The 18127-nt window shown below is 40.5% G+C and overlaps 1 protein-coding gene across 2 annotated transcripts in view; it reads left to right on the forward strand.

Annotated features, from left to right (window-relative positions):
- LOC131167960 (protein BUD31 homolog 2-like) overlaps positions 1 to 18127 on the forward strand; it is a 69716-nt gene that overhangs the window by 45584 nt on the left and 6005 nt on the right. The gene's annotated exons all lie outside the window — the stretch shown is intronic.

The raw sequence follows: 18127 nt of genomic DNA on the forward strand, positions 1-18127 counted from the left end.
ACGTCTACAAATCATAAACACAAAATCTCCATTGCTAATCAACTATTGAAAAACCAATAATTATAGTAATAAGAAAATAAATAAAAAGAGAGGAGAAAATCTCACTAGTGGCTGAAATTAAAAAGTACTGATATCCGATAAAAAATACTACAATAAGTACCCTTTGGCGTTAGAATCCTTTCTGTTGTGCATCTTAAATGCTTGACTTAAAAGCTTTGAAGTAGGTTCCAAATAGGATGAAAGGGATCAAAACTCTAGTATTTTAGTTTATTTAGGTTTCTAGAATTATTTGGTTATTATTCGAGCATTCTAAGCCTATAACAAACTTTTATATGATTCTTGTTTGTAGATGATATTGTCTTGATTTATGAAACCAAAGTGGAGTAGGGTATACGTTAGAACTATGGAGGGAAACTTTAGAGTTTTGAGGTTTTAGGATAAGTAGAAATACAATAGAATATATAAAAAGTAATTTCAGTCATGGTAGGTGAAATATTGGAAGAAAAGGTTAAGCTTGTTGCTCAAGAAATTAATAGCACTGGTTGATTTCATGTTGAATTCTGCAGGTATGGAGCCGCAGACAGCCGCAACAACCAGCCACCATCTTTGACACTGGAGATGGATGGCCACCTGCTCTGCAGGCTTTGTTGAATTTGCTAGCCACTATATTTGATTTTTACTCCCTCTCATGTATATATATATATATATATATATATATATATATATATATATATTTATATATATATATATATGTATATATATATATATATGTGCTGTGAGTTGTGAGAAATGTTAATTTTGTGAGCTGCGTAAGTAGAGGTGTGCTGTGTACTGAGAGTGCAGAGAGAAGTGCAGAGAGCAGAGAGTTGTGGCGAGAGAGAGAGTTGAGCAGTGGCTCCTCCGTGTGTTATTTCTCTCAGATTATAGTGCAGTGGTGTGCTCCCGTGGATGTAGGTCAGTTTGGACTGAACCACGTAAATCCGGTGTTCATTGTGTGTGTTTGAATTTTTCTTCGTGTGTGATTATTACTCCAGGTCGGTTTATTCCCCAACAACTGGTATCAGAGCTTTGATCGGAGTAAAAATCGCCAGATCAAGAAAAATTCTGGATTTTTGAGCCCCTGTCCAGTAGCTCAAAATTTAATTTTGAGGCTACCATCGAACTCCTCTCGCCGAGACGAAGCCAACGGCAGTAACCGGAGCTCAAATAGAGCTCAGACGAAGCCGCACGCGCCCACACGCGCCGCCAACGTCCAAAGGACATTCCCACGCGCCCCCACGCGCCGGCAGCACGCCGGGAGTGGTCCTCACGCGCCCCCACGCGCCGGCGAACATCCGGCGACCAGCGGAAGGTTGAAGACGCTGACGTCAGCGTCCACGTCAGCTCCGCGTCAGCTAGATCCCGCCACGTCAGCGCCAGTCAGCTGCCACGTCAGAGCCACGTGGCGCCAAGTAAGCCGCCACGTCAGCGCCCGGGCCCACGCCACGTGGAGCCAAGCGCACAGCCACGTCAGCGCGTCTGCGTCATCACCACGTCAGCCGGGTCCCACGCCACATCAGTAGTGGGCCCCACAGTGCCACGTCAGCAGGGTTGACCAATTTTGACCAAGTTTGACCGAAAGATTGACTTGGCTTTTTGAAGCCATTTCGGGTCCGTTTTTCGAGCGACTTAAGTCATTTCTAGGGTTTTTGACCGTTCCGGATCCAACCATGCTGTCCGATTGAGCAAATTCCATCTCTAGATCAGTGAATCGAGATGTCGAACCAGAAATGCTCTCACATCGAGATGTTTGACGGCACGAACTTCGGTTTCTAGAAAATGCAGATCGAGGATTTCTTGTTTGGTAAGGAGTTGCACTTACCACTGATGGAGAAGCCAGATTCCATGAAGGAGAGCGAGTGAGAGTTGCTTGACCGAAAAGCCCTCGGAGTTGTGAGGATGACGTTGGCAAAGTCTGTCGCCTTCAACATCAAGCACTTGACAACCACCAAGTCCCTTATGGATGCGCTATCGAACATGTATGAGCAGCCATCAGGCGCAAACAAGGTACATCTCATGAAACGACTGTTTACAATGAGCATGTCTGCAGGTGAGAGTTTCAGCAGGCACTTGAATAATTTCAACGAGTTGTTGGATCAACTCGCCTCGGTCGGGATTACCTTTGACAGTGAGATCCGTGCCCTATTAATTCTCAGCCAGCTGCCTAAGAGTTGGAAAGGTATTGTAACTGCGATCAGTAGCTCTGCAGGAAAATCGAAACTGAAATACGACGAGGTTATCAGCATGATTTTGACAGAGGAGATCAGAATGCAGTCGAACAATGACTCCACTTCAAGCTTAGCTTTGAATGTGGAAAGCCGGGGAAAGGGAAGCAGGCATGAACGATCTAACAATCATGGCAGATCCAGGACCAGGAGGTCCAAATCCAGAGATCCCAGAGGTTCCCAAGGCACAAAGAATGTTGAGTGCTGGAACTGTGGAAAGACCGGACACTTCAGAAACCAGTGTAGAGGTTCGAGAAAGGAATCTGAGGGCAAAGACAAAAGCAAATATTGCTTCCGAGAACGATGATTTGTTGATCTGCTCTTTGGAGAGCAAAAAGGAGTCTTGGGTGTTAGACTCTGGAGCTTCATTCCATGCCACTTGCAGCAGAGATTGCCTGGAGGAGTATACATCAGGTAATTTCGGTAAAGTATATTTGGGCAATGATCATCCTTGCGACATTGCCGGTAAGGGGACAGTGAAGATCAAAATGAATGGGTCAGTATGGAAGCTGAAGGATGTCAGACATATTCCAGATCTGAGGAAGAATTTGATCTCAGTCGGTCAATTGGCAGATGAAGGTTATAACACATCTTTCATTGGTGATGAATGGAAGATTTCGAAGGGTGCATTGACAATTGCTCGAGGTAAGAAAAGTGGCACTCTTTATGTAACTCCTGATACATGTATGTCTATTACAGTTGCTACAGGAAATGATGATAGCAACCTATGGCATCAACGACTTGGACACCTGAGTGAGAAGGGACTCAGGGTGATGCACTCAAAGGGTAAGTTGAGTGATTTACAATCGGTGAAGATTGACATATGTGAGGACTGCATATTTGGGAAACAGAAAAGAGTTAGTTTCCAGACAAATATCAGTACCCCGAAGAAGGAGAAACTTGAGCTAGTCCATTTAGATGTATGGGGACCAACAACCATTTCGTCTACAGTAGGAAAGCATTACTTCGTCACGTTTATCGATGATCATTCACGGAAGGTATGGGTTTACTTCCTGAAGTATAAATCTGATGTTTTCAATGCTTTTAAAAATTGGAAAGCGATGGTAGAAAACGAAACTGGTTTGAAAGTCAAAAGGCTGAGAACTGATAACGGTGGAGAATATGTTGACACCGAGTTCAAGAATTTCTGCTATGAGCACGGCATCAGAATGGAAAGAACTGTGCCAGGCACGCCTCAACACAACGGCGTAGCCGAGCGGATGAACAGAACGTTGACAGAAAAAGCCAGAAGCATGCGTATGCAGTTAGGCTTGCCAAAGATGTTTTGGGCACATGCAGTCAACACAGCAGCTTATTTGATCAATAGAAGTCCTTCAGTACCATTGGACTATTGCCTACCAGAAGAAGTTTGGAGTAACAAAGAGGTAAGACTTTCACATTTGAAAGTTTTTGGTTGTGTTGCATACGTACATATCAATGATCATGTCAGGGATAAGCTGGATCCGAAATCCCGGAAATGCACTTTCATCGGTTATGGTGGAGATGAATTTGGATACCGCATTTGGGATGATGAAAACAAAAAGGTAATCAGAAGTAGAGATGTGATTTTTGATGAAAAAGTGATGTACAAAGATAGGCACACAGCTGAACCCACCGAACCAGTTTAGAGAGAACCAACCTGTGTAGATACGGATAATGTCCCAGAATGTGTGGGAACACAACAGCAGAATGCCGAGAATCCTCAGGCAGAGGAACCAGTGGAGCAATTCGTCACACCACCGCCTCCTACTCCAGCTCCGGAGCTTAGGAGATCTACTCGGCCTCATATACCAAACAGAAGGTATATAGATTATTTACTTCTTACATATGGAGGAGAGCCCGAATGCTATGATGAAGCATGTCAGGCAGGAGATGCGAGCAAGTGGGAGCTTGCGATGAAGGATGAGATGAAGTCCCTCACCTCCAACAGAACGTGGGAACTAGCTGAGTTACCCAAAGGTAAGAAGGCCCTTCACAACAAGTGGGTGTACAGAATCAAAGAGGAGCATGATGGCTCCAGGAGATACAAGGCTCGGTTAGTAGTTAAAGGCTTCGAGAAAAGGAAGGAATTGACTACACCGACATTTTTGCACCAGTTGTGAAGTTGACAACCATCAGATCTGTTCTGAGTATTGTTGCCTCAGAGGGTTTACATCTTGAGCAGTTAGATGTGAAGACGGCGTTTCTTCACGGTGATCTTGATGAGGAAATCTACATGCATTAACTAGAAGGATTCTCAGAGAAAGGTAAAGAGAATTTGGTGTGCAGGTTAAAGAAGAGCTTGTACGGTCTCAAACAAGCTCCCAGACAATGGTACCGGAAATTTGACGGCTTTATGCACAGGAATGATTTTACAAAGTGCAACGCCGACCACTGTTGCTACTTCAAGAGGTATCAGTCTAGCTATATCATTCTATTGTTATATGTGGATGACATGTTGATCACAGGACCAGATATAGAAGAGATCAGGAAATTGAAGCAGCAATTGTCAATGGAATTTGACATGAAAGACTTAGGCTCAGCGAAGCAGATACTTGGGATGCGAATCTCTAGAGATAAGCAACAGGGAACATTGCAGCTATCTCAGTCGGAGTACATTGGCCGTGTTCTACAGAGGTTTAACATGAGCAACGCCAAAGCAGTAAATACACCTTTGGCAGGACACTTTCGCCTCTCCAAGGATCAGGTTCCCTAGACTGATGAAGAGAAGGACTTCATAGCTAAGGTACCTTACGCCTCAGCCATTGGAAGTCTCATGTACGCTATGGTTTGTACCAGACCGGATATTGGCCAAGCAGTGGGAGCAGTCAGTAGATTCATGTCTAATCCAGGAAAGACTCACTGGGAAGCAGTGAAGTGGATCTTTAGGTACCTCAAAGGTACTACTGATAAGTGCTTATGTTTCGGCAAAGGAGAATTAAAAGTCAAAGGATATGTAGATGCCGATTTTGCTGGTGAAATTGATCACCGCAGGAGCACCACCGGATACATATTCACTGTTGGCACAACAGCTGTTAGTTGGATGTCGCAGATACAAAAGATTGTTGCCCTATCCACTACAGAAGCTGAGTACGTAGCAGTGACGGAAGCCAGCAAAGAGATGATTTGGCTTCAGGGTTTGTTGACGGAGCTTGGGTTAAAGCAGGAGAGGAATGTTTTGTATAGCGACAGTCAGAGTGCGATACATCTGGCAAAGAACTCAGCATTTCATTCCAGAACCAAACATATCGGATTGCGTTATCACTTCATCAGATCTCTATTAGAGGATGAAGTACTGACACTTGAAAAGATTCAAGGTAGCAGAAATCCAGCTGACATGTTGACAAAGGTGGTAACTACAGAGAAACTAAAGTTATGCTCAACTTCAGTTGGTCTTCATGATTGAAGACATACATGAGCACAACATTTGCATATACACTGGTTGAGATGCTGTCTCCGCCTCCAAGTGGGAGATTGTTGAATTCTGCAGGTATGGAGCCGCAGACAGCCGCAACAACCAGCCACCATCTTTGACACTGGAGATGGATGGCCACCTGCTCTGCAGGCTTTGTTGAATTTGCTAGCCATCATATTTGATTTTTACTCCCTCTCATGTATATATATATATATGTGCTGTGAGTTGTGAGAAATGTTAATTTTGTGAGCTGCGTGAGTAGAGGTGTGCTGTGTACTGAGAGTGCAGAGAGAAGTGCAGAGAGCAGAGAGTTGTGGTGAGAGAGAGAGTTGAGCAGTGGCTCCTCTGTGTGTTATTTCTCCCAGATTATAGTGCAGTGGTGTGCTCCCGTGGACGTAGGTCAGTTTGGACCGAACCACGTAAATCCGGTGTTCATTGTGTGTGTTTGAATTTTTCTTCGTGTGTGATTATTACTCCAGGTCGGTTTATTCCCCAACATTTCAATACCCTAGGATCTATTATACAAGCTGAAGGACAAATCGAAGAAGATATAATACAAAGAGTTGAAGCAGGTAGAGTAAAATGAAGAAATGTTTTTGGTGTGTTGTGCAATAGTATAATATCCTTCAAATTTATAGCAATGTTTTATAAGATGACTATTAAACTAGCTATGATATATGGATTAGAATCTTGGACAATTAAGAAACAACATATCCAAAAAGTAAAAGTTATCGAAATGAGAATGTTAAGGTGGATGAGTGATGTTACGTTAAAAGATAAATTAAGCAATGAAGATATTTACTTTAAGTTAAGCATAAAATAAAAATAAAATAAGGGAAGGATGACTGAGATAGTTTTGGCACCTACAACATAAACCAAGTAGAGCATCGATGAGGAGTGGGCTAATTATTGATATTGATAGTAGAAGGGGTGGGGGTGGATATAAAATAACTTAAAATGAGACTTTGAGGATTTAATTGCCCTCAAATTTTGAAGGAAATTGCTCAAGATAATGTAAAATGGCAGAAAACGATTCATGTAGCTGAGCCCTCCTAGTGAACTTAAGGCTTGGTTTGTTTGTTCTGTTGTTTGTTATAATTGGATTATTAAGTGTATTTTTTTTTTTTTTATCAGTAAAAGGAATATCTTAAAAGGGCATCAAGGGGATGCCAATCCAGAATACAGAGTCAGCTCTCTTGTAGGAAAAGGGCATCAAGGGGATGCCAATCCAGAATACAGAGTCAGCTCTCTTGTAGGATGTCACAAAAATCTAAAATTACATTTATGGTCATTCACTGGAATCCTACTATGCCAGCTGGAAACCACAGTAATCCACAGCAGTAATTGGATTTTTAAGTGTTGAATCTTTAAAATTTATGATTGTTAAAAACTTTAGGGCATGGATTTAATTAAGTACTGATTCATAGTAGTTTTCGGAAGGGGGGCATAGGCACAACGAAAGAGTTGTTGCCGCGGAGTTTGAAATGTGGGAACAATGTAAAGTTGCATACTATAGACTAAGTGTGGTCTGCCCGTTCCTTGTATTTCGCATGCGCGGAAGCTTTGTGTACCAGGCTTCCCCTTATTCTAAGTAGGTTTTTGTGTTGAAAATAAAGTATTCTTCATATATTATTTATACACATGTCAAGGGTATATAATGATCATCTTTTTGAAATGCCTACCAGAATTTAGTGTTGAAGTAAACCTTGACATGGGAATCCTATATATGCTCTGTGGAATTTTATAATGCGAATCAAACAAAAAATCTTTCCATAAGGCAAGCATTCTATTCTTAGAATGAGATTCCTAGAAATGTTATTCTATGGGAATATTTTTGAAGCCGTGAACCAAATGCCTCTTCCCAATTGAGTCAAGAGATTTTGTGAGGAACCTTTGCTATTGCTGACAGAAGCTAGACAGTTGACGACCAATGCTGAAGTCTGCGTCATTTCATTATGAACAATCAGACCTCTTTCTCAACACTCGTTGCTTGTTCACCTCAATTCAGATAGTTTGAAGCCAAGTTGGCTTCCCACATCCAAGAAAAACTGTCAAAATCATCGGCATTGGCTTCTGCACATAAGAAAAATCTTCGAAGTCAACCCAGAGCATTATCAGCATCTTTCATCAACTATCACCATTTTCTGCTGGTTGTTTTGCAACCATTCATCTTAATGCCATCACCCACAGCTCATCCTCATGCCACCATCAGGTCAATGGGCTGTGATGAATTAAGTAGTCTTGTTTTGACAGAGAAAGAAGTGATTAAGAGAAACCAAGTAGCTGATTTACCTGAATCCAATTATAATGTCTGCACTCTGATCTATGCTTGACCTGAGCCCACCCAACCACTGAACCAGATCTTCTTGAACTGCCCAGTCCGCCTGTAGCTCCTAACTTCTCAAACCATGGTCTGTCCGAACAAGTCAGACCATACAGAAAGCAGGGGAAAAGCAACAGAACTGAGGGAAATATATTGACTGACTTAACATCTGGACAAGTTTTATGCTGGGATCAATGAACTTGACTCCAAGTTTAGCACTCTCATAGCCATTATCAATCCTAACTGGAATGTGCCAGAGAGTGGAAACCAGAAGAGATGCCTTCCCTTGAGCCCACAGAAGGGAAGGTAGTACGCAAAGTAGTTTAGTAAGCAAAGTAGTTGGGGAAATTAGTATTGAAACTAAAGAGTCTAACGACGAACTTATATATGTATCTAAATTGGAGCCCAAGCCACAATCTCTTGAATTCATCCTTCTGGGTTAATTTGTTTGTTGCACCTTGAATTGTATCTCTGCTATACAATCATATTTAGTTTTGAAGGCTGAAAATTGCTTGGTCTTCCCTAAGCTCGCTTGCAATCTTTGTTCTTAATCTTTCAATTCTTTCTATTTTTATTTATTTATTATTATTATTTTTTAAAATTTGGCGATGAGTTCTTCCTAAGGAAGAATATGGTGCAGCACACAAGCAATAGGAATGCAATTTTTGTTCTATTTTATTTTTTAATTTTCATTTCAGTTATTTTATTTAGGTAATATCTTTTAAATTCCAGTATATTTTTCCAGGACATGAGAATTTTAGTTTATTTAGGTTTCTGAACTAATTATTCTTGTCCTCCAAGCACTGTGAGCCTAGGCTTCCCATACAGCTCATGGGAAGTTGAATTTGGAATTGATTTGAAAGAGAAATCGAAATGGAAAAAAATGAAACTGTAAAAAAAGAAACAAAAAGAACGCAGGAAAACACAAAATGCACCCATAAATATCAATAATTTTTTAGTTTATTAAAAAAAAAAACAGAAAAAATGATAAAGAAAATGTCACAACAAAACTGATGTTTTTATGTAAATTATTAAGAGAAGGGAATTACAATGAGGAGGACAAAGAAGATAACAAAAGAAGAGAAGAATTTAAGATTTGAAGGAACAAAATAATAGAAACGTCAAACAATCACTAGCAATCTCACTCAACCCCTTTGGAATTCCAAGGAGCCAATTCTTCTAAAAAGTGAGCCATAAAAGTCCAAAGAGAGGCCTGAAAAAAATACTGTTACAAAGAAATTGTAAAGGCATAGACTGGCCGTTAAAGACACATTCCTGTCTAACCAAGTGCTCCAAGATTCTGCAGATACTGCACAAAACGAAGTTTGCTAGAATCCTTTCGCCTACCAAAACCTCTAAGAGAGGTCAACAAAATGGACTCTAAATAGTCCAGGTAAACCTAGCCTTCTCCAAATAAGAGAACAGCTTGTTCACAAGCTCCAAGCCACTGGACCACTGGACAAGCAAGAAGAGAAGTGAAAATGCGTCTCATTATTACCCAAACACAGTACAAACACTTGATATGAAGCCTGATGTGATTATTCTGACTACTAAACATATTTTGACAACTAAATATATCACTGTTATGACAACAGTAGTAGCCAAAATAACAAGCTTCTACTTTCATTTCTATTTCCTTCTCTCGTCTTTTATCTCTATTTCTTTCAAGAATTTTCTGCTAGCTACTGTGTCTTAATAGGTATCCTTCTTCTTGTCTTATTACTATTATTTCTTCTTGAAAATAACTCGTTGGCTGTTGCAGCCCTTACATGGAATAGAGTTAACAACAATGCAACTGCTAGATGAACCAAATAACAAGCTTCTACATTAATTTCTATTTCTTTTTATAAGATGCATCTCTATTCCTGTCAATTTCTATTGTGCATTATATATTTCTATCTTGAGTATAACTGTTTGCAGCTTTATGTGGAGTGGTTCTTTATGTGTGTGTGTGTGTGTGTGTGTATTGTTTTTATAGACAAGGCAATGTCATGAGCTAAGCTTGTTCAGGACATTATGCTTTCCTGTGACCGCTTATCTTGTGTGCTTAGGATGGGTTTCCATCATGTAAATACTAGTGTAGGGTTAGTTTCTGCTAGTAGAGTCTTTGTAAGCCAAATAAGGTAGTATGACTCCTCGGTCACTTTGATTTTTCCTAGTGTCAGGATGATAATTACATAAAAACCTCTTTAGGGGAGGGTGAGTGTTCATCGGTCATTGTAAAACTCACTAGCAATTGTTAACGTGCTTAGCCTACTTGCCTCCCTCGCTAAGTACAACATGTCAACGGAGGATTTGTTCATGAATTACGTTTGCTTCAATGTTACTACTTGCTTGCCACGACTTTCATGAATTGATTATTGTTTCCGCTGCTATCTGAATGAATGTTAATAAAAGTGCTTTGTGGATGAATGTTGGTAAACGATAGGCTGGCTAGTTAAGCAAGAGTGCTTTAGCTAGCACCGCACAGCCCTTCACAACGGTGTGAAAATAGTCGGACTGTGACATTTAATATCAGAGCCAAGTCGGTGACACTTGGTGAGAGCCCAAGGTTGAGTTGCGACGTGAATTCGATTACCTTCATTGTTGGATTTGGGAAGCTTTGGTAAGAGACCATGGCACCAAACAATGCTGAAAGAATTAGTGCACTGGAAGCACATGTTGAGGAGACAACCAACACTATGGCCGCGGAGGTGGCCCAAATGAGAGAACTTGTTGATGAGGTGATGGGATCACAAAAACATCAAACAAGTTTGCTAGGCAACTTGTCAGAGGACTTTCGCCACACAGTGGAAGCTTTGCAGGCCCGGATGGTAGATCTAGATGCAAAGATGAATGTGATAGTTCTTGCTATGGGGAACTCCAACACTCCGGGAGTTAGCAAAACCAAGGTGCCAGAACCCAGGACATTTGGGGGTGCCCGAGATGCTAAAGAGTTAGAGAACTTCTTGTTTGATGTGGAGCAGTACTTTCGCGTTATGAGGATGGCCTCAGAACAGGCAAAGGTGGATACTGCGACCATGTACTTGGTTAGTGATGCCAAACTGTGGTGGTGTACCAAGTACAGAGAAATTGAAAATGGAAGTTGTGTAATTGATAGTTGGGCAGACTTGAGGAGAGAGATCAAGGCCCAATTCTTTCCTGAGAACGTTGAGTATAATGCAAGGAGAAAATTGAGAGATCTCAAGCATACGGGGTCGATCAGTGAATATGTGAAACAATTTTCTGCTTTAATGTTGGATATTTGGGATATGTCGAAGAAGGACAAGTTGTTCTATTTTCTTGAGGGGATGAAACCGTGGGCAAGAACTGAACTTCATAGGCAAAGGGTTCAAGACTTGTCAACTGCACAAGCGGCTGCAGAACGCTTGACAGACTACGCTGGTGATGAGACTGTTTTGTCCAAACGGTTTGGCGAAGAGGGAAACAGTGGAAAGTCTTTCAAGAATGGCAAACCCAAGAGTGGGGGAGCCGACTATAAATCATCAACCTCAAATGAAGCTTCGTCGTCTCAAGGGTTCAACACACCCAATGGAAAGGGGAAGAGTAAAATTTCATGCTACTTGTGTGGTAGATCTCACAAAATGAGTGAGTGTCAAGACAAAAGTTTACTCAATGCCTTACAAGCTTCTACTTCGGGAAAAGGGGTGGAAATCGAGGAGGAAGAGGATGATGCCTCGAGGGTGGGTTCAGTGCGGTTGGTGAACGCATTGGAAAAGCAGGCAAAAACACCGAAAGTTACACGAGCAAAAGGGTTAATGTTTGTGGACTTGCGGATAAATGGGAAGAGTACTCGCGCTATGGTGGATACGGGGGCTACTCATAATTTTGTTTCGCAGTTGGAAGCAGGGAGACTCAACTTATCCTTAGAGAAGGATGCAGAATGCATGAAAGCAGTTAACTCTGTAGCCCAGCCTACTCTGGGAGTAGCTAAGCAAGTGGCTATAAAGCTTGGACAGTGGGAAGGTAATGCGAATTTCACAGCGGTGCCATTGGATGACTATCCAGTCATTCTAGGAATGAAGTTCCTAATAGGGACGAGGGCAGTGATGATGCCTTCGGCTGGTTCCCTGTGTCTGATGGGAGATCACTCGTGCATGGTGCAAGTCGTTGCAACGAAAGGCGACGACAGGAAGTCTCTTTCAGCTATACAACTCAATGAAGGATTGGGTCAGGGTGAGCAGACACGTCTAGCCACGGTGGTGGTAGACAAAGAAGTAGGCCAAGAGCTGGAGCCTACGACCATCCAAGCAGTGTTGGATGGGTATAAGAAGGTGTTGCCGGATAAACTGCCTCACAATTTGCCTTCACGACGGACTGTGGAGGATGAGATCGAGTTGTTATCAGGAGTGAAACCACCTGCCAAAGGGCCATGTCGGATTGCGCCTTGAGAGATAGTACGGTTGGGTAAACAGCTTGATGAATTGGAAGCGGGATGTGTTCGCTCTTCCAAAACACTGTTGGGAGCATCGGTGTCATTTTAGAGGAAACATAAAGAGCATCTACGGAAGGTGTTCGACAGACTGAGGGGAAACAGTCTGAATGTGAAGAAAGAGAATTTCTCTTTTGCTCAGCGGAGCAACAAATTCCTTGGTCAAGTGGTTGAACAAGGTTGTATCCGGAGGGGTATGGAGAAGGTAAGGATGATACAAGAACGGAAGATTCCCACGACAGTGAAGGAGTTGCGTTCCTTTCTTGGCCTTACTAGATACTACAGGAAGTTCGTTGAGGGGTATTCGCGGAGAATGACTCAAATGACAGGACTACTGGGAAAATATTATTAGCCACACACGCAGGATGATGTGGTTGATTATACCAAAACTTATCTCACTTGCCAACAAGACAAGGGGTAGCGGAAGAAGTATGGTACTTTCATGGCCGCACCAAAGTACTGCTCGGCAGAGGGGACGACACAATTGTTCCTTGTGACTATTGTGAAACGTTGGGGTGTTCCCCAAGTTATTATTTGTGACCAAGATTTAATGTTCACTGACAACTTTTTGACAGAGTTTTTCAGGATATTCAGGTCACATCTTGACATCTCTTCGAGTTATCACCGACAGACAGACGGACAGATGAAGAGATTCAGAGACCTGCTAGATGAGTACTTGTGCCATTTTGTCAACGACAACCAGAAGAATGGCGTGCAACTACTTGATGTGGCTCCGTTCTGTGGCAACGCCCAAAGGCTTTCAACAACCAACAAGAGCCCTTTTGAGCTTGTTACAGGCTAGCTGCCACTGTTACCTCACATAGTGGGCGAGCCGTACAGACGAAAGAGTCCCAGGGCATACATCTTCACCAATGAAGGGAGACAGAAAGTAGAGTTTGCCCAAGCCTATCTGGAGAAAGCTTCTGAGCAGATAAAGAAGTGGGCAGATCAGGAGAGAAGACCACAGTTTCATGTTAACTGCCTCAAGCCATTCAACGCCAACACCAACGACCTAAGCAGAAGTCAGTCAAACGGCGCAGAGTTGAAGACAGTGCAACTTGACAGACATGAAGTTGAAGAGATCCTCGCAGATAGAAAGTTCATATCCTCAAGGAAGAAGCGGCAGAAGTTCCTAGTGAAGTGGAAGTGCCTTGATGACAAAGAAATCAGCTGGATTTCTACGGAAGATTTGAAGCCATTCGTGGACAAAGTTGAAATGTACCTACCGCCAAAAGTCTACGAGAACGTCGACTGCGTAAGTTGGGGAGAATGTCACGAGTTAAGCTTGTTTAGGGCGTTATGCTTGCCTGTGACTGCTTATCTCGTGTGCTTAGGATGGGTTTCCATCATGTAAATACTAGTGCAGGGTTATTTTCTGCTAGTAGAGTCTTTGTAAGCCAAATAAGGCAGTATGATTCCTCGGTCACTTTGATGTTTCCTAGTGCCAGGATGATAATTACATAAAAACCTCTTTAGGGGAGGGTGAGTGTTCATCAGTCATTGTAAAACTCACTAGCAATTGTCAACGTGCTTAGCCTACTTGCCTCCCTTGCTAAGTACAACATGTTAATGGAAGATTTGTTAATGAATTACGTTTGCTTCAATGTTACTGCTTGCTTGCCACGACTTTCATGAATTGATTATTGTTTCCGCTGCTATCTGAATGAATGTTAATGAAAGTACTTCGTGGATGAATGTTGGTAAACGATAGGCTGGCTAGTTAAGCAAGAGTGCTTTCGCTAGTGCCGTACGGCCCTTCACAACGGTGTGAAAATAGTCGGACCGTGACACAAGGGCATGATGTACCAAAAGAACAAGCTTCCCCTTTTATTTTCTGCTATTTCTTCTCAACTATAACTGTTTACAGTATTTAGGTGAAGTAGGAATCTTTTTATATAACAATTTAAACGACATTTTCCTTAATATGTATTCTTAAGGCCAATATCCATCCCATCAAATGCACTATATGATGTTCTTGAAATCTAGATATATGAACTGCCTATTGCATTTATCAAAAGCCCCAAGGTAATAGTGTATGAGCTACTAAAATAAAAAAAGAATTTGGGTCCAGCAGCATTGATTATAACAAATCAAAGAAGAATGGAAAGGTATCTTAAGCTAACAGGTTAAATTGATTATACAAATAAGGAGCAGATACATGCTTCCAATAAACGAATGTGGCTTGTGAGCAGTTGTTAGCAGAGAATATACATACCTGAATTTCCAGGTTCTCAAGGTGTGCTTAAATTTCCTCTTCATTCTTAGCTGATAGTTTCTCCCTCAGGAAAGCATTAGTTTCTTGAAAATCCATAATAAATAGAAGAACATATGAATGATGATATTGATGATAGATGAGAGTTAGAAGAAGGAAGCTGAATGATAAAAATTCTTGGTGGGCAAGAACAAGGAGACGACAAAACAATAGTTATGAATTGAAAGAAAGCATGTCAGACACATGACAAGGGAATGAAAGCTAATGTTACTAGAGATGCTTTTGTGCAGATAGAAGGTCATTCTGATGATACAAGCTGAGATATCATCTGTGCAATGCTCAATATTATTTCAGAACAAACAAAAACATGCACCATGATATGGAAGAGATAAGTATCGGAAAGGTTTAGAGGGGGTAAAGTTAAATGATTTAATATGATGAATTGATGATCATGCTATGTATTTTTTCCTTCTCTGCCCCTAATCCTGTCATTTCTCAATATCAAGAACTTGTTTTCTTTGAATAGTGCATTCTCTAATCTCTTTAAAAAGAAAAAAAACTTGTTTATGGAAATCACTTTTGAACTCTATGAAGCATATTATGGGCACAACCCTAAAAACAAGAGATGCTCGACATCCTGCATCTTACTTTTCAAAATATTAGACATAAATTTAGAAAGAGCACCAAATGATTAAAGATTTGTCAAATTTAATGTTTTTTCACTTTCTAGTTGATTCAATTAAGATGGCTTTTCCAAATCGCTTTTGCAGTAAAGGTTATACTTGAACAAATAAAAATAAGAAGTTAAGAAAGGAGTGGATTCCCAAATTTGTGTAGTCAATATCGATGATAGTTTGAAAAAAAAAAAAAAAAAAGTAACAGAACTCTGGGATTTTCTTTTACACATTTATTATTTTTTTTTTCAAGTCTTTCTGGTTAAGTAATCCAACCTTTTCCTACACTAATCCTTAATACCCAATCAAATGATCCAACAGGGGGAAAAAATGGTACCGAATCCCAAAGCATTTTTAGCATCTTTCAAAAACACGAATTAGGCCAGATTGAGCCCAGCCATATTGCCAAATAGAATAGGTGGAATACTATTTCCAGGAAAAAATGAAGTCCAAAATTAGTCTCATAACTTGATAGGCTTTCGTTCAGTGGTGTCAACCATCAGTTCTTGAACATCTTCCAAGCTGATTTCACTTTGTATCGCCTTGGTTGCATTATTACCTGCCTTCAAACTCTTGGATATTATTTTTATTTTTTCGGTCGCTAGTTTAATATCTGTGGAGTTTTGAAACTATAAAAAGTAAATGAAACTGTGTTTTAAATGATAGCAGTCAAAGAACAAAACCTTTGACATGTAACAATGGAGAAACAAAATGAGGAAAAAAGGACTTGACAGATGTGAACTGGACTCAAATAATAGATCTACGTTCTTGTGTATTCTTCTTGAACTCTAAAAAGGCCTTCTCTTTCTTCTTCTCTCACATACCAAGTCTCTTGCAGCTTGCTTTTCAGCTTCAATGGCATCATCAAGATAAACACATGCAGATGATGAAAGGGAAATATACGGATTATCGTAGTCCGAGTTACACTATTCTACAAACCTATACAAAACAAGCGAGAATTTGAATGCTAAACACGCAAAGCCCTCACCCATTAGAAAATGGCAATTATTGACGCTTGAAATTCATATATCACCTTAACATCATGTTTGGTTTGTATGGTGTGATGGGGTAGAAAAGAAATGGAATAAAAGTTTAAATGACAAGCATGACAAAATTGGAAATGGAAAGATGAAGTTGATTTTTTTTTTTTTTCTCTTTAATTCCATTCAATTCCTATATATTAAGCATGTTGCAAGAGCCCCAAATAGAAGATGCCAGTTGTAAACCATAGCTTTGAAGAAAAAAAAAAAAATCTAAACTTAGTCCATCCAACAAACATAGTCTTGGGCGAAAAAGGACATAAAATGGAGGCCACACATGTTCCTCCACAAAAATATATTCAAAGGATGTTGCTTGGTAAGAATTGGTGCTTTGTAATAACAAGGGAGATGTGTCATGTAGCGAAATGAAAGGAGCTGAGTGAAAAATGAACCAAGAATGAATGGATCTCTATTCTAGTAAAAAATGAGTGAACCTTTGATTCATTATTCCTTGCTTTGAAATCCTTAAGAGCGTCTTTAGGTGTTTCTTCCATTGTCCTTAGCTGAGTGAGGTGAAGTTCCTTTCCTTTGAGCAATAAAGTTCTCAAATTGATCCACAATGGTAAGTTTTCCCTTGAAAGCCTTGAAAAGGATGGATGCGCAGTGAAATGGATGAAAGGATGGAAAATAATTGGTAAAAGGAAGAATGAAAGAATTTGAGTCCAAAAAAGGTCGCAAAGGTTGGATCTTTTTGAAGCAAAGAAAAAGAGGACGCATTGAACTCACAAAGGATTGTTAATGGTAGAAAACTAAGAATAAGAAAATGAATACAAATAAGGGGTTTTAATATGACCAAGGGTGAGATTTTTGGGTCGAAAACAAAACCCCAATGATTGAACCTCCTTGAAAAACACAAAAGATGTGACCTTTGGAATTTTAGGTGAGTCACTTGACACAACGCCCTTGGCAAGAGGTTCAAGGGGGTTAAAGACAACTATTGATGACATGTGGAACATTAAAGCCATAAATTCTTGCAACTATACTCACATATGATGGGTGATCATTTATAAGCATTTAATGCTCAAAATAAATAGCCATGAGGGCATTTTTTGTGCAATTTTTTTGCACTTCCTCAAAATAAGATAGTAGGGCTTAACAATTGGCCAATTATAATTTGGAACTACCTTTGGGGAGAAAGGGTACTTATCAAAATCCTACATTTAATTTTCAAGGTCACAAAAGTGAGATAAGGTTGCCTAAGTGAGACAAGTCAGACATTGCCTAAAGAACAAAGTATCCGGAATCTCATCTTTAACCAATTAACATTTGGAGGTCAAAAGAACAATCAGAGCCCCAAATAGGGACAAGGGGAAACAAGTTGAGGAATTTTTACCTTGGCCATCATCATGAAAAAGGCAATACAAGTAGGGCCTAGATGAGCAACAGTAGGATTGACTACTAGCCCGTGCCAAGATCTATATCACTCATTAGATTCTTGAGGACTCACATTGCTTCGTCCATGACAAGGAAGACAAGATTGTAGCAAACTTAATTTAAACCAACATTTAAAAGGGTGATTTATTTATTATGCTAGAGCGTGTCAAGCATTGGATAGTTTAAGATGAACTATATTTGGGCCAAAAATTAGGAATTGTTTGTAACTTCACATGGGAATGGGTATAAATAATTGTAATGTTAGTCTTGAGTAAGACTTTGAACTCAACATTTAAAGTCCCTAGTGCTAATATAATTGGTCACATCGCCACTTTATCCACCCCCCCCCCCCTCTTTCTCTTCCCTACTATATATATATTCTCTTCCATTAGTCTATTTTCCGTCTATCTTCTC

The sequence above is a fragment of the Malania oleifera genome, chromosome 11 (assembly GCF_029873635.1).
Source record: "Malania oleifera isolate guangnan ecotype guangnan chromosome 11, ASM2987363v1, whole genome shotgun sequence".
Lineage (NCBI taxonomy): Eukaryota > Viridiplantae > Streptophyta > Magnoliopsida > Santalales > Ximeniaceae > Malania > Malania oleifera.